General features: G+C 39.4%; 1 long non-coding RNA gene across 1 annotated transcript; it reads right to left on the minus strand.

Annotated features, from left to right (window-relative positions):
- Positions 1 to 15,019: 15,019 nt before the first annotated feature.
- On the minus strand, positions 15,020 to 15,901 carry LOC140536154 (uncharacterized). Its single transcript, XR_011977584.1, has 3 exons — positions 15,855 to 15,901; positions 15,474 to 15,568; positions 15,020 to 15,085 (listed from the first exon to the last, which is right to left on the minus strand). It is a non-coding gene; the product is annotated as an uncharacterized lncRNA (long non-coding RNA).
- Positions 15,902 to 17,336: the final 1,435 nt, after the last annotated feature.

Genomic DNA, 17,336 nt, shown 5'->3' on the forward strand with positions numbered 1-17,336 from the left:
TCCTTAGGGGGTGTGTCCTGATTGTCAATAGAAAGCTGCATTAATAAGAGATGATAATATTGTCCCATTTTAGCAGGTATTAGCATTGAACACATATATTTTCAGTTTTGCTACGTTGTGAGTGAAGATGAGGATCAGGAAGCAGAACAGAGCTCCAGAAACACAAAGCAGAATCAACACGGATAAGTAAAGCATAATGCAGTAGATAGGAAAGGCAAATTGTCTGAATAATTACTAGATTGAAATCATTTCTAGATGGAGATGGAGAAAATTACAAGATGGAGATGAGTTCTAGATGGAGATGATTTCTGGATAAAGATGGTTTCTAGATGGAGATGATTTCTAGATGTTCTCTTGATTGAGAAGCTTTCTAAACCCTATTGTGTGTGTGTGTGTGTGTGTGTGTGTGTGTATGTGTGTGTGTTACCTCATCGTGCAGTTGCTTGAGTTCTCTGTTGTTACTGGTGGGAGGTTTTGTGTCCCCTGTTGTCATCTGATTAGTGCCAGCTAGACTGTCCATAACTACAAGGGAACACACACAGCTGGTTTAGAGGAAAAAGACTGATGAAAGAGGAGCAAGAGATCTGTCATCTGCATCACCTCCCAGAGAACGAAAGAGACTAAAGGAGAATTTGTGTGAATTAACCCATGGACCATATAATTGTCCACTAACAAAAGAGTAAAGAGTAAAAACTCCAACATGAGGGACTGAAGTCCAGTTCCTGATGTTACAGTGAGAGCAGATCTTCTAGTTTGTGCATTAGCTGCCACCAGCCAATGAAACCTTTCTGTTATTTTCAGGACTGACCAGTAGGGGGTGTTGGTGTCTCCGCTCCAGAACCTCCTGAGTCCAGTGTCTGAGAGAGAGACAGAGAGAGGGAGACAGTTAGTACTTTAGCATATTTTAGCAGTGTACAGATTATAATGAATATCTGACATGCAAATCTATATAAACATCTAATGATATTTGACTCATTAAACTCACTATAATAATGTGGTGTGTGTACATGTGTGTGAGAGAGAGACGGCTGGTTTAAACAGGAAGGAGATCTGGACTGATGTACAAACAGCAGCTATGCTTTCATTCTACTATAAAGTCTGATGTTAAACACAGCAGTAACACTTACATCACACTCCACTTGTGTTGGGTTAATATGATAACTGTAGACGTAGAAGCTTTCACGATTGAGATGCTTTCTAGAAGTAGAAGTGTTTACGACTGAGATGCTTTCTAGAAGTAGAAGCTTTCATGATTAAGATGCTTTCTGGACGTAGAAGCTTTCACGACTGAGATGCTTTCTAAACGTAGAAGCGTTTACGACTGAGATGCTTTCTAGAAGTAGAAGCTTTCAGGATTGAGATGCTTTCTAAACATTGAAGCTTTCATGATTGAGATGCTTTCTAGACGTAGAAGCTTTCATGATTGAGATGATTTCTAAACTTAGAAGCTTTCAGGATTGAGATGCTTTCTAGACATAGAAGCTTTCATGATTGAGATGCTTTCTAGACGTAGAAGCGTTTCCGACTGAGATGCTTTCTAAACGTAGAAGCTTTCAGGATTGAGATGCTTTCTAGACATAGAAGCTTTCGCGATTGAGATGCTTTCTAGAAGTAGAAGCTTTCAGGATTGAGATGCTTTCTAGAAGTAGAAGCTTTCGCGATTGAGATGCTTCCTAGAAGTAGAAGCTTTCACGATTGAGATGCTTTCTAGAAGTAGAAGCTTTCGCGATTGAGATGCTTCCTAGAAGTAGAAGCTTTCACGATTGAGATGCTTTCTAGAAGTAGAAGCTTTCGCGATTGAGATGCTTTCTAAAAGTAGAAGCTTTCACGATTGAGATGCTTTCTAGAAGTAGAAGCTTTCGCGATTGAGATGCTTTCTAGAAGTAGTCGCTTTCACGATTGAGATGCTTTCTAGAAGTAGAAGCTTTCGTGATTGAGATGCTTTCTAGAAGTAGAAGCTTTCACGATTGAGATGCTTTCTAGAAGTAGAAGCTTTCGCGATTGAGATGCTTTCTAGAAGTAGAAGCTTTCACATGGTGTGCATGAATGTAAGAGCTGGGTTAATCAGGATGGAGATCTGGGCTGATGTATGATGGATGTATGATCATTTATGGTTTCATTCTACTATAAAACACAGCAGTACCACTTACACCAGATTAGATTGGTAAATTACCTTTAACTTGTTCTCCTCTGAACCATTCTCTTCCTTAGGGGGTGTGTCCTGATTGTCAATAGAAAGCTGCATTAATAAGAGATGATAATATTGTCCCATTTTAGCAGGTATTAGCATTGAACACATATATTTTCAGTTTTGCTACGTTGTGAGTGAAGATGAGGATCAGGAAGCAGAACAGAGCTCCAGAAACACAAAGCAGAATCAACACGGATAAGTAAAGCATAATGCAGTAGATAGGAAAGGCAAATTGTCTGAATAATTACTAGATTGAAATCATTTCTAGATGGAGATGGAGAAAATGACAAGATGGAGATGAGTTCTAGATGGAGATGATTTCTGGATAAAGATGGTTTCTAGATGGAGATGATTTCTAGATGTTCTCTTGATTGAGAAGCTTTCTAAACCCTATTGTGTGTGTGCGTGTGTGTGTGTGTGTGTGTGTGTGTATGTGTGTTTGTTACCTCATCGTGCAGTTGCTTGAGTTCTCTGTTGTTACTGGTGGGAGGTTTTGTGTCCCCTGTTGTCATCTGATTAGTGCCAGCTAGACTGTCCATAACTACAGGGGAACACACACAGCTGGTTTAGAGGAAAAAGACTGATGAAAGAGGAGCAAGAGATCTGTCATCTGCATCACCTCCCAGAGAAAGAAAGAGACTAAAGGAGAATTTGTGTGAATTAACCCATGGACCATATAATTGTCCACTAACAAAAGAGTAAAGAGTAAAAACTCCAACATGAGGGACTGAAGTCCAGTTCCTGATGTTACAGTGAGAGCAGATCTTCTAGTTTGTGCATTAGCTGCCACCAGCCAATGAAACCTTTCTGTTATTTTCAGGACTGACCAGTAGGGGGTGTTGGTGTCTCCGCTCCAGAACCTCCTGAGTCCAGTGTCTGAGAGAGAGACAGAGAGAGGGAGACAGTTAGTACTTTAGTATATTTTAGCAGTGTACAGATTATAATGAATATCTGACATGCAAATCTATATAAACATCTAATGATATTTGACTCATTAAACTCACTATAATAATGTGGTGTGTGTACATGTGTGTGAGAGAGAGACGGCTGGTTTAAACAGGAAGGAGATCTGGACTGATGTACAAACAGCAGCTATGCTTTCATTCTACTATAAAGTCTGATGTTAAACACAGCAGTAACACTTACATCACACTCCACTTGTGTTGGGTTAATATGATAACTGTAGACGTAGAAGCTTTCACGATTGAGATGCTTTCTAGAAGTAGAAGTGTTTACGACTGAGATGCTTTCTAGAAGTAGAAGCTTTCATGATTAAGATGCTTTCTGGACGTAGAAGCTTTCACGACTGAGATGCTTTCTAAACGTAGAAGCTTTCAGGATTGAGATGCTTTCTAGACGTAGAAGCTTTCGCGATTGAGATGCTTTCTAGAAGTAGAAGCTTTCAGAATTGAGATGCTTTCTAGAAGTAGAAGCTTTCGCGATTGAGATGCTTTCTAGACGTAGAAGCTTTCACGATTGAGATGCTTTCTAGAAGTAGAAGCTTTCGCGATTGAGATGCTTCCTAGAAGTAGAAGCTTTCACGATTGAGATGCTTTCTAGAAGTAGAAGCTTTCGCGATTGAGATGCTTTCTAGAAGTAGAAGCTTTCACGATTGAGATGCTTTCTAAAAGTAGAAGCTTTCACGATTGAGATGCTTTCTAGAAGTAGAAGCTTTCGCGATTGAGATGCTTTCTAGAAGTAGACGCTTTCACGATTGAGATGCTTTCTAGAAGTAGAAGCTTTCACGATTGAGATGCTTTCTAGAAGTAGAAGCTTTCGCGATTGAGATGCTTTCTAGAAGTAGACGCTTTCACGATTGAGATGCTTTCTAGAAGTAGAAGCTTTCGTGATTGAGATGCTTTCTAGAAGTAGAAGCTTTCACGATTGAGATGCTTTCTAGAAGTAGAAGCTTTCGCGATTGAGATGCTTTCTAGAAGTAGAAGCTTTCACATGGTGTGCATGAATGTAAGAGCTGGGTTAATCAGGATGGAGATCTGGGCTGATGTATGATGGATGTATGATCATTTATGGTTTCATTCTACTATAAAACACAGCAGTACCACTTACACCAGATTAGATTGGTAAATTACCTTTAACTTGTTCTCCTCTGAACCATTCTCTTCCTTAGGGGGTGTGTCCTGATTGTCAATAGAAAGCTGCATTAATAAGAGATGATAATATTGTCCCATTTTAGCAGGTATTAGCATTGAACACATATATTTTCAGTTTTGCTACGTTGTGAGTGAAGATGAGGATCAGGAAGCAGAACAGAGCTCCAGAAACACAAAGCAGAATCAACACGGATAAGTAAAGCATAATGCAGTAGATAGGAAAGGCAAATTGTCTGAATAATTACTAGATTGAAATCATTTCTAGATGGAGATGGAGAAAATTACAAGATGGAGATGAGTTCTAGATGGAGATGATTTCTGGATAAAGATGGTTTCTAGATGGAGATGATTTCTAGATGTTCTCTTGATTGAGAAGCTTTCTAAACCCTATTGTGTGTGTGCGTGTGTGTGTGTGTGTGTGTGTGTGTGTGTATGTGTGTTTGTTACCTCATCGTGCAGTTGCTTGAGTTCTCTGTTGTTACTGGTGGGAGGTTTTGTGTCCCCTGTTGTCATCTGATTAGTGCCAGCTAGACTGTCCATAACTACAGGGGAACACACACAGCTGGTTTAGAGGAAAAAGACTGATGAAAGAGGAGCAAGAGATCTGTCATCTGCATCACCTCCCAGAGAAAGAAAGAGACTAAAGGAGAATTTGTGTGAATTAACCCATGGACCATATAATTGTCCACTAACAAAAGAGTAAAGAGTAAAAACTCCAACATGAGGGACTGAAGTCCAGTTCCTGATGTTACAGTGAGAGCAGATCTTCTAGTTTGTGCATTAGCTGCCACCAGCCAATGAAACCTTTCTGTTATTTTCAGGACTGACCAGTAGGGGGTGTTGGTGTCTCCGCTCCAGAACCTCCTGAGTCCAGTGTCTGAGAGAGAGACAGAGAGAGGGAGACAGTTAGTACTTTAGTATATTTTAGCAGTGTACAGATTATAATGAATATCTGACATGCAAATCTATATAAACATCTAATGATATTTGACTCATTAAACTCACTATAATAATGTGGTGTGTGTACATGTGTGTGAGAGAGAGACGGCTGGTTTAAACAGGAAGGAGATCTGGACTGATGTACAAACAGCAGCTATGCTTTCATTCTACTATAAAGTCTGATGTTAAACACAGCAGTAACACTTACATCACACTCCACTTGTGTTGGGTTAATATGATAACTGTAGACGTAGAAGCTTTCACGATTGAGATGCTTTCTAGAAGTAGAAGTGTTTACGACTGAGATGCTTTCTAGAAGTAGAAGCTTTCATGATTAAGATGCTTTCTGGACGTAGAAGCTTTCACGACTGAGATGCTTTCTAAACGTAGAAGCGTTTACGACTGAGATGCTTTCTAGTAGTAGAAGCTTTCAGGATTGAGATGCTTTCTAGACATTGAAGCTTTTTAATGATTGAGATGCTTTCTAGACGTAGAAGCTTTCATGATTGAGATGATTTCTAAACGTAGAAGCTTTCAGGATTGAGATGCTTTCTAAACATAGAAGCTTTCATGATTGAGATGCTTTCTATGCGTAGAAGCGTTTCCAACTGAGATGCTTTCTAAACGTAGAAGCTTTCAGGATTGAGATGCTTTCTAGACGTAGAAGCTTTCGCGATTGAGATGCTTTCTAGAAGTAGAAGCTTTCAGGATTGAGATGCTTTCTAGAAGTAGAAGCTTTCGCGATTGAGATGCTTTCTAGACATAGAAGCTTTCACGATTGAGATGCTTTCTAGAAATAGAAGCTTTCAGGATTGAGATGCTTTCTAGAATTAGAAGCTTTCATGATTGAGATGCTTTCTAGAAGTAGAAGCTTTCAGGATTGAGATGCTTTCTAGAAGTAGAAGCTTTCACGATTGAGATGCTTTCTAGAAGTAGAAGCTTTCACGATTGAGATGCTTTCTAGAATTAGAAGCTTTCACGATTGAGATGCTTTCTAGAAGTAGAAGCTTTCACGATTGAGATGCTTTCTAGAAGTAGAAGCTTTCGCGATTGAGATGCTTTCTAGAATTAGAAGCTTTCACGATTGAGATGCTTTCTAGAAGTAGAAGCTTTCACGATTGAGATGCTTTCTAGAAGTAGAAGCTTTCGTGATTGAGATGCTTTCTAGAAGTAGAAGCTTTCACGATTGAGATGCTTTCTAGAAGTAGAAGCTTTCGCGATTGAGATGCTTTCTAGAAGTAGAAGCTTTCACATGGTGTGCATGAATGTAAGAGCTGGGTTAATCAGGATGGAGATCTGGGCTGATGTATGATGGATGTATGATCATTTATGGTTTCATTCTACTATAAAACACAGCAGTACCACTTACACCAGATTAGATTGGTAAATTACCTTTAACTTGTTCTCCTCTGAACCATTCTCTTCCTTAGGGGGTGTGTCCTGATTGTCAATAGAAAGCTGCATTAATAAGAGATGATAATATTGTCCCATTTTAGCAGGTATTAGCATTGAACACATATATTTTCAGTTTTGCTACGTTGTGAGTGAAGATGAGGATCAGGAAGCAGAACAGAGCTCCAGAAACACAAAGCAGAATCAACACGGATAAGTAAAGCATAATGCAGTAGATAGGAAAGGCAAATTGTCTGAATAATTACTAGATTGAAATCATTTCTAGATGGAGATGGAGAAAATTACAAGATGGAGATGAGTTCTAGATGGAGATGATTTCTGGATAAAGATGGTTTCTAGATGGAGATGATTTCTAGATGTTCTCTTGATTGAGAAGCTTTCTAAACCCTATTGTGTGTGTGTGTATGTGTGTGTGTGTGTGTGTGTGTAAGTGTGTGTGTTACCTCATCGTGCAGTTGCTTGAGTTCTCTGTTGTTACTGGTGGGAGGTTTTGTGTCCCCTGTTGTCATCTGATTAGTGCCAGCTAGACTGTCCATAACTACAGGGGAACACACACAGCTGGTTTAGAGGAAAAAGACTGATGAAAGAGGAGCAAGAGATCTGTCATCTGCATCACCTCCCAGAGAACGAAAGAGACTAAAGGAGAATTTGTGTGAATTAACCCATGGACCATATAATTGTCCACTAACAAAAGAGTAAAGAGTAAAAACTCCAACATGAGGGACCGAAGTCCAGTTCCTGATGTTACAGTGAGAGCAGATCTTCTAGTTTGTGCATTAGCTGCCACCAGCCAATGAAACCTTTCTGTTATTTTCAGGACTGACCAGTAGGGGGTGTTGGTGTCTCCGCTCCAGAACCTCCTGAGTCCAGTGTCTGAGAGAGAGACAGAGAGAGGGAGACAGTTAGTACTTTAGCATATTTTAGCAGTGTACAGATTATAATGATTATCTGACATGCAAATCTATATAAACATCTAATGATATTTGACTCAATAAACTCACTATAATAATGTGGTGTGTGTACGTGTGTGAGAGAGAGACGGCTGGTTTAAACAGGAAGGAGATCTGGACTGATGTTCAAACAGCAGCTATGCTTTCATTCTACTATAAAGTCTGATGTTAAACACAGCAGTAACACTTACATCACACTCCACTTGTGTTGGGTTAATATGATGACTGTAGACGTAGAAGCTTTCACGATTGAGATGCTTTCTAGAAGTAGAAGTGTTTACGACTGAGATGCTTTCTAGAAGTAGAAGCTTTTATGATTAAGATGCTTTCTGGACGTAGAAGCTTTCACGACTGAGATGCTTTCTAAACGTAGAAGCGTTTACGACTGAGATGCTTTCTAGAAGTAGAAGCTTTCAGGATTGAGATGCTTTCTAAACATTGAAGCTTTCATGATTGAGATGCTTTCTAGATGTAGAAGCTTTCATGATTGAGATGATTTCTAAACGTAGAAGCGTTTCCGACTGAGATGCTTTCTAAACGTAGAAGCTTTCAGGATTGAGATGCTTTCTAGACGTAGAAGCTTTCGCGATTGAGATGCTTTCTAGAAGTAGAAGCTTTCGCGATTGAGATGCTTTCTAGACATAGAAGCTTTCATGATTGAGATGCTTTCTAGAAGTAGAAGCTTTCATGATTAAGATGCTTTCTGGACACAGAAGCTTTCACGATTGAGATGCTTTCTAGAGGTAGAAGCTTTCATGATTGAGATGCTTTCTAGACATAGAAGCTTTCACGACTGAGATGCTTTCTAGAAGTAGAAGCTTTCAGGATTGAGATGCTTTCTAGACGTAGAAGCTTTCACGATTGAGATGCTTTCTAGAAGTAGAAGCTTTCGCGATTGAGATGCTTTCTAGAAGTAGAAGTTTTCACGATTGAGATGCTTTCTAGAAGTAGAAGCTTTCACGATTGAGATGCTTTCTAGAAGTAGAAGCTTTCGCGATTGAGATGCTTTCTAGAAGTAGAAGCTTTCACGATTGAGATGCTTTCTAGAAGTAGAAGCTTTCGTGATTGAGATGCTTTCTAGAAGTAGAAGCTTTCACGATTGAGATGCTTTCTAGAAGTAGAAGCTTTCGCGATTGAGATGCTTTCTAGAAGTAGAAGCTTTCACATGGTGTGCATGAATGTAAGAGCTGGGTTAATCAGGATGGAGATCTGGGCTGATGTATGATGGATGTATGATCATTTATGGTTTCATTCTACTATAAAACACAGCAGTACCACTTACACCAGATTAGATTGGTAAATTACCTTTAACTTGTTCTCCTCTGAACCATTCTCTTCCTTAGGGGGTGTGTCCTGATTGTCAATAGAAAGCTGCATTAATAAGAGATGATAATATTGTCCCATTTTAGCAGGTATTAGCATTGAACACATATATTTTCAGTTTTGCTACGTTGTGAGTGAAGATGAGGATCAGGAAGCAGAACAGAGCTCCAGAAACACAAAGCAGAATCAACACGGATAAGTAAAGCATAATGCAGTAGATCGGAAAGGCAAATTGTCTGAATAATTACTAGATTGAAATCATTTCTAGATGGAGATGGAGAAAATGACAAGATGGAGATGAGTTCTAGATGGAGATGATTTCTAGATAAAGATGGTTTCTAGATGGAGATGATTTCTAGATGTTCTCTTGATTGAGAAGCTTTCTAAACCCTATTGTGTGTGTGCGTGTGTGTGTGTGTGTGTGTGTGTGTATGTGTGTTTGTTACCTCATCGTGCAGTTGCTTGAGTTCTCTGTTGTTACTGGTGGGAGGTTTTGTGTCCCCTGTTGTCATCTGATTAGTGCCAGCTAGACTGTCCATAACTACAGGGGAACACACACAGCTGGTTTAGAGGAAAAAGACTGATGAAAGAGGAGCAAGAGATCTGTCATCTGCATCACCTCCCAGAGAAAGAAAGAGACTAAAGGAGAATTTGTGTGAATTAACCCATGGACCATATAATTGTCCACTAACAAAAGAGTAAAGAGTAAAAACTCCAACATGAGGGACTGAAGTCCAGTTCCTGATGTTACAGTGAGAGCAGATCTTCTAGTTTGTGCATTAGCTGCCACCAGCCAATGAAACCTTTCTGTTATTTTCAGGACTGACCAGTAGGGGGTGTTGGTGTCTCCGCTCCAGAACCTCCTGAGTCCAGTGTCTGAGAGAGAGACAGAGAGAGGGAGACAGTTAGTACTTTAGTATATTTTAGCAGTGTACAGATTATAATGAATATCTGACATGCAAATCTATATAAACATCTAATGATATTTGACTCATTAAACTCACTATAATAATGTGGTGTGTGTACATGTGTGTGAGAGAGAGACGGCTGGTTTAAACAGGAAGGAGATCTGGACTGATGTACAAACAGCAGCTATGCTTTCATTCTACTATAAAGTCTGATGTTAAACACAGCAGTAACACTTACATCACACTCCACTTGTGTTGGGTTAATATGATAACTGTAGACGTAGAAGCTTTCACGATTGAGATGCTTTCTAGAAGTAGAAGTGTTTACGACTGAGATGCTTTCTAGAAGTAGAAGCTTTCATGATTAAGATGCTTTCTGGACGTAGAAGCTTTAACGACTGAGATGCTTTCTAAACGTAGAAGCGTTTACGACTGAGATGCTTTCTAGTAGTAGAAGCTTTCAGGATTGAGATGCTTTCTAGACATTGAAGCTTTTTAATGATTGAGATGCTTTCTAGACGTAGAAGCTTTCATGATTGAGATGATTTCTAAACGTAGAAGCTTTCAGGATTGAGATGCTTTCTAGACATAGAAGCTTTCATGATTGAGATGCTTTCTAGACGTAGAAGCGTTTCCAACTGAGATGCTTTCTAAATGTAGAAGCTTTCAGGATTGAGATGCTTTCTAGACGTAGAAGCTTTCGCGATTGAGATGCTTTCTAGAAGTAGAAGCTTTCAGGATTGAGATGCTTTCTAGAAGTAGAAGCTTTCGCGATTGAGATGCTTTCTAGACATAGAAGCTTTCACGATTGAGATGCTTTCTAAACGTAGAAGCTTTCAGGATTGAGATGCTTTCTAGACGTAGAAGCTTTCGCGATTGAGATGCTTTCTAGAAGTAGAAGCTTTCAGGATTGAGATGCTTTCTAGAAGTAGAAGCTTTCACGACTGAGATGCTTTCTAGAAGTAGAAGCTTTCGCGATTGAGATGCTTCCTGGAAGTAGAAGCTTTCACGATTGAGATGCTTTCTAGAAGTAGAAGCTTTCGTGATTGAGATGCTTTCTAGAAGTAGAAGCTTTCACGATTGAGATGCTTTCTAGAAGTAGAAGCTTTCACGATTGAGATGCTTTCTAGAAGTAGAAGCTTTCGCGATTGAGATGCTTTCTAGAAGTAGAAGCTTTCGTGATTGAGATGCTTTCTAGAAGTAGAAGCTTTCACGATTGAGATGCTTTCTAGAAGTAGAAGCTTTCGCGATTGAGATGCTTTCTAGAAGTAGAAGCTTTCACATGGTGTGCATGAATGTAAGAGCTGGGTTAATCAGGATGGAGATCTGGGCTGATGTATGATGGATGTATGATCATTTATGGTTTCATTCTACTATAAAACACAGCAGTACCACTTACACCAGATTAGATTGGTAAATTACCTTTAACTTGTTCTCCTCTGAACCATTCTCTTCCTTAGGGGGTGTGTCCTGATTGTCAATAGAAAGCTGCATTAATAAGAGATGATAATATTGTCCCATTTTAGCAGGTATTAGCATTGAACACATATATTTTCAGTTTTGCTACGTTGTGAGTGAAGATGAGGATCAGGAAGCAGAACAGAGCTCCAGAAACACAAAGCAGAATCAACACGGATAAGTAAAGCATAATGCAGTAGATAGGAAAGGCAAATTGTCTGAATAATTACTAGATTGAAATCATTTCTAGATGGAGATGGAGAAAATTACAAGATGGAGATGAGTTCTAGATGGAGATGATTTCTGGATAAAGATGGTTTCTAGATGGAGATGATTTCTAGATGTTCTCTTGATTGAGAAGCTTTCTAAACCCTATTGTGTGTGTGTATGTGTGTGTGTTACCTCATCGTGCAGTTGCTTGAGTTCTTTGTTGTTACTGGTGGGAGGTTTTGTGTCCCCTGTTGTCATCTGATTAGTGCCAGCTAGACTGTCCATAACTACAGGGGAACACACACAGCTGGTTTAGAGGAAAAAGACTGATGAAAGAGGAGCAAGAGATCTGTCATCTGCATCACCTCCCAGAGAACGAAAGAGACTAAAGGAGAATTTGTGTGAATTAACCCATGGACCATATAATTGTCCACTAACAAAAGAGTAAAGAGTAAAAACTCCAACATGAGGGACCGAAGTCCAGTTCCTGATGTTACAGTGAGAGCAGATCTTCTAGTTTGTGCATTAGCTGCCACCAGCCAATGAAACCTTTCTGTTATTTTCAGGACTGACCAGTAGGGGGTGTTGGTGTCTCCGCTCCAGAACCTCCTGAGTCCAGTGTCTGAGAGAGAGACAGAGAGAGGGAGACAGTTAGTACTTTAGCATATTTTAGCAGTGTACAGATTATAATGAATATCTGACATGCAAATCTATATAAACATCTAATGATATTTGACTCAATAAACTCACTATAATAATGTGGTGTGTGTACATGTGTGTGAGAGAGAGACGGCTGGTTTAAACAGGAAGGAGATCTGGACTGATGTTCAAACAGCAGCTATGCTTTCATTCTACTATAAAGTCTGATGTTAAACACAGCAGTAACACTTACATCACACTCCACTTGTGTTGGGTTAATATGATAACTGTAGACGTAGAAGCTTTCACGATTGAGATGCTTTCTAGAGGTAGAAGCTTTCATGATTGAGATGCTTTCTAGACATAGAAGCTTTCACGACTGAGATGCTTTCTAGAAGTAGAAGCTTTCAGGATTGAGATGCTTTCTAGACGTAGAAGCTTTCACGATTGAGATGCTTTCTAGAAGTAGAAGCTTTCGCGATTGAGATGCTTCCTAGAAGTAGAAGCTTTCACGATAGAGATGCTTTCTAGAAGTAGAAGCTTTCGTGATTGAAATGCTTTCTAGAAGTAGAAGGTTTCACGATTGAGATGCTTTCTAGAAGTAGAAGCTTTCACGATTGAGATGCTTTCTAGAAGTAGAAGCTTTCGCGATTGAGATGCTTTCTAGAAGTAGAAGCTTTCACGATTGAGATGCTTTCTAGAAGTAGAAGCTTTCGCGATTGAGATGCTTTCTAGAAGTAGAAGCTTTCACGATTGAGATGCTTTCTAGAAGTAGAAGCTTTCACATGGTGTGCATGAATGTAAGAGCTGGGTTAATCAGGATGGAGATCTGGGCTGATGTATGATGGATGTATGATCATTTATGGTTTCATTCTACTATAAAACACAGCAGTACCACTTACACCAGATTAGATTGGTAAATTACCTTTAACTTGTTCTCCTCTGAACCATTCTCTTCCTTAGGGGGTGTGTCCTGATTGTCAATAGAAAGCTGCATTAATAAGAGATGATAATATTGTCCCATTTTAGCAGGTATTAGCATTGAACACATATATTTTCAGTTTTGCTACGTTGTGAGTGAAGATGAGGATCAGGAAGCAGAACAGAGCTCCAGAAACACAAAGCAGAATCAACACGGATAAGTAAAGCATAATGCAGTAGATAGGAAAGGCAAATTGTCTGAATAATTACTAGATTGAAATCATTTCTAGATGGAGATGGAGAAAATGACAAGATGGAGATGAGTTCTAGATGGAGATGATTTCTGGATAAAGATGGTTTCTAGATGGAGATGATTTCTAGATGTTCTCTTGATTGAGAAGCTTTCTAAACCCTATTGTGTGTGTGTGTGTGTGTGTGTGTGTGTTACCTCATCGTGCAGTTGCTTGAGTTCTCTGTTGTTACTGGTGGGAGGTTTTGTGTCCCCTGTTGTCATCTGATTAGTGCCAGCTAGACTGTCCATAACTACAGGGGAACACACACAGCTGGTTTAGAGGAAAAAGACTGATGAAAGAGGAGCAAGAGATCTGTCATCTGCATCACCTCCCAGAGAACGAAAGAGACTAAAGGAGAATTTGTGTGAATTAACCCATGGACCATATAATTGTCCACTAACAAAAGAGTAAAGAGTAAAAACTCCAACATGAGGGACTGAAGTCCAGTTCCTGATGTTACAGTGAGAGCAGATCTTCTAGTTTGTGCATTAGCTGCCACCAGCCAATGAAACCTTTCTGTTATTTTCAGGACTGACCAGTAGGGGGTGTTGGTGTCTCCGCTCCAGAACCTCCTGAGTCCAGTGTCTGAGAGAGAGACAGAGAGAGGGAGACAGTTAGTACTTTAGCATATTTTAGCAGTGTACAGATTATAATGAATATCTGACATGCAAATCTATATAAACATCTAATGATATTTGACTCATTAAACTCACTATAATAATGTGGTGTGTGTACATGTGTGTGAGAGAGAGACGGCTGGTTTAAACAGGAAGGAGATCTGGACTGATGTACAAACAGCAGCTATGCTTTCATTCTACTATAAAGTCTGATGTTAAACACAGCAGTAACACTTACATCACACTCCACTTTTGTTGGGTTAATAAGATGACTGTAGACGTAGAAGCTTTCGCGATTGAGATGCCTTCTAGACATAGAAGCTTTCACGATTGAGATGCTTTCTAAACGTAGAAGTGTTTACGACTGAGATGCTTTCTAGAAGTAGAAGCTTTCAGGATTGAGATGCTTTCTAGACATAGAAGCTTTCATGATTGAGATGCTTTCTAGACGTAGAAGCGTTTACGACTGAGATGCTTTCTAGAAGTAGAAGCTTTCAGGATTGAGATGCTTTCGAGACATAGAAGCTTTCACGATTGAGATGCTTTCTAAACGTAGAAGCGTTTACGACTGAGATGCTTTCTAGAAGTAGAAGCTTTCAGGATTGAGATGCTTTCTAGACATAGAAGCTTTCATGATTAAGATGCTTTCTAAACGTAGAAGCTTTCAGGATTGAGATGCTTTCTAGACATAGAAGCTTTCATGATTGAGATGCTTTCTAGACATAGAAGCTTTCATGATTGAGATGCTTTTTAGAAGTAGAAGCTTTCACGATTGAGATGCTTTCTAGACATAGAAGCTTTCATGATTGAGATGCTTTCTAGAAGTAGAAGCTTTCAGGATTAAGATGCTTTCTAGAAGTAGAAGCTTTCACGATTGAGATGCTTTCTAGAAGTAGAAGCTTTCACATGGTGTGCATGAATGTAAGAGCTGGGTTAATCAGGATGGAGATCTGGGCTGATGTATGATGGATGTATGATCATTTATGGTTTCATTCTACTATAAAACACAGCAGTACCACTTACACCAGATTAGATTGGTAAGTTACCTTTAACTTGTTCTCCTCTGATCCATTATCTTCCTTAGTGGGTGTGTCCTGATTGTCCATAGAAAGCTACATTAATCAGAGATGATAATATTGTCCCATTTTAGCAGGTATTAGCATTGAACACATATATTTTCAGTTTTGCTACGTTGTGAGTGAAGATGAGGATCAGGAAGCAGAACAGAGCTCCAGAAACACAAAGCAGAATCAACACGGATAAGTAAAGCATAATGCAGTAGATAGGAAAGGCAAATTGTCTGAATAATTACTAGATTGAAATCATTTCTAGATGGAGATGGAGAAAATTACAAGATGGAGATGAGTTCTAGATGGAGATGATTTCTGGATAAAGATGGTTTCTAGATGGAGATGATTTCTAGATGTTCTCTTGATTGAGAAGCTTTCTAAACCCTATTGTGTGTGTGCGTGTGTGTGTGTGTGTATGTGTGTGTGTTACCTCATCGTGCAGTTGCTTGAGTTCTCTGTTGTTACTGGTGGGAGGTTTTGTGTCCCCTGTTGTCATCTGATTAGTGCCAGCTAGACTGTCCATAACTACAAGGGAACACACACAGCTGGTTTAGAGGAAAAAGACTGATGAAAGAGGAGCAAGAGATCTGTCATCTGCATCACCTCCCAGAGAACGAAAGAGACTAAAGGAGAATTTGTGTGAATTAACCCACGGACCATATAATTGTCCACTAACAAAAGAGTAAAGAGTAAAAACTCCAACATGAGGGACTGAAGTCCAGTTCCTGATGTTACAGTGAGAGCAGATCTTCTAGTTTGTGCATTAGCTGCCACCAGCCAATGAAACCTTTCTGTTATTTTCAGGACTGACCAGTAGGGGGTGTTGGTGTCTCCGCTCCAGAACCTCCTGAGTCCAGTGTCTGAGAGAGAGACAGAGAGAGGGAGACAGTTAGTACTTTAGCATATTTTAGCAGTGTACAGACTATAATGAATATCTGACATGCAAATCTATATAAACATCTAATGATATTTGACTCATTAAACTCACTATAATAATGTGGTGTGTGTACATGTGTGTGAGAGAGAGACGGCTGGTTTAAACAGGAAGGAGATCTGGACTGATGTACAAACAGCAGCTATGCTTTCATTCTACTATAAAGTCTGATGTTAAACACAGCAGTAACACTTACATCACACTCCACTTGTGTTGGGTTAATATGATGACTGTAGACGTAGAAGCTTTCGCGATTGAGATGCTTTCTAGACATAGAAGCTTTCACGATTGAGATGCTTTCTAAACGTAGAAGCGTTTACGACTGAGATGCTTTCTAGAAGTAGAAGCTTTCAGGATTGAGATGCTTTCTAGACATAGAAGCTTTCATGATTGAGATGCTTTCTAGACGTAGAAGCGTTTCCGACTGAGATGCTTTCTAAACGTAGAAGCTTTCAGGATTGAGATGCTTTCTAGACATAGAAGCTTTCACGATTGAGATGCTTTGTAGACGTAGAAGCTTTCGCGATTGAGATGCTTTCTAGACATAGAAGCTTTTGCGATTGAGATGCTTTCTAGAAGTAGAAGCTTTCAGGATTGAGATGTTTTCTAGAGGTAGAAGCTTTCACGATTGAGATGCTTTGTAGACGTAGAAGCTTTCATGATTGAGATGCTTTGTAGACGTAGAAGCTTTCATGATTGAGATGCTTTCTAGAAGTAGAAGCTTTCAGAATTGAGATGCTTTCTAGAAGTAGAAGCTTTCGCGATTGAGATGCTTTCTAGACGTAGAAGCTTTCACGATTGAGATGCTTTCTAGAAGTAGAAGCTTTCACGATTGAGATGCTTTCTAGAAGTAGAAGCTTTCGCGATTGAGATGCTTTCTAGACATAGAAGCTTTTACGATTGAGATGCTTTCCAGACATAGAAGCTTTCCAGGTGATCTTTTCTACACAGAGTAGCTTTCTAGACAGACACGCTTTCCAGATGAGGTTTTGTAGGTAGCAAAGCTTTCAAGACGGAAAAACTTTGAGATGGAGAAGCTTTCTAGATGGATATTATTCCTAATTGGAGATCATATTAGATGGAGACGGAGATGCTTTCTAGGTTGATATGTTTTCAATGTTGAGATATTCTCTACATGAAAATGCTTTGTAGCTGAATATGATTTTAAAGGGGGGAAGGTTTCTATGTGGTGTGGCTTTCTAGACAGAGAAGTTTTCTAGCCAGAGAAGCTTTCTAGATGAGGGTGCTTTGTAAACTGAGATGCTCTATAAATGCGATTGAGAGGCTTTCTAGACGGAGATGTTTTCTAAACATTTTATTTGTATGTGTGTGTTACCTCAGTGTTTCCAGTTTTTTCTT

The sequence above is a fragment of the Salminus brasiliensis genome, chromosome 15, assembly GCF_030463535.1.
Source record: "Salminus brasiliensis chromosome 15, fSalBra1.hap2, whole genome shotgun sequence".
Lineage (NCBI taxonomy): Eukaryota > Metazoa > Chordata > Actinopteri > Characiformes > Bryconidae > Salminus > Salminus brasiliensis.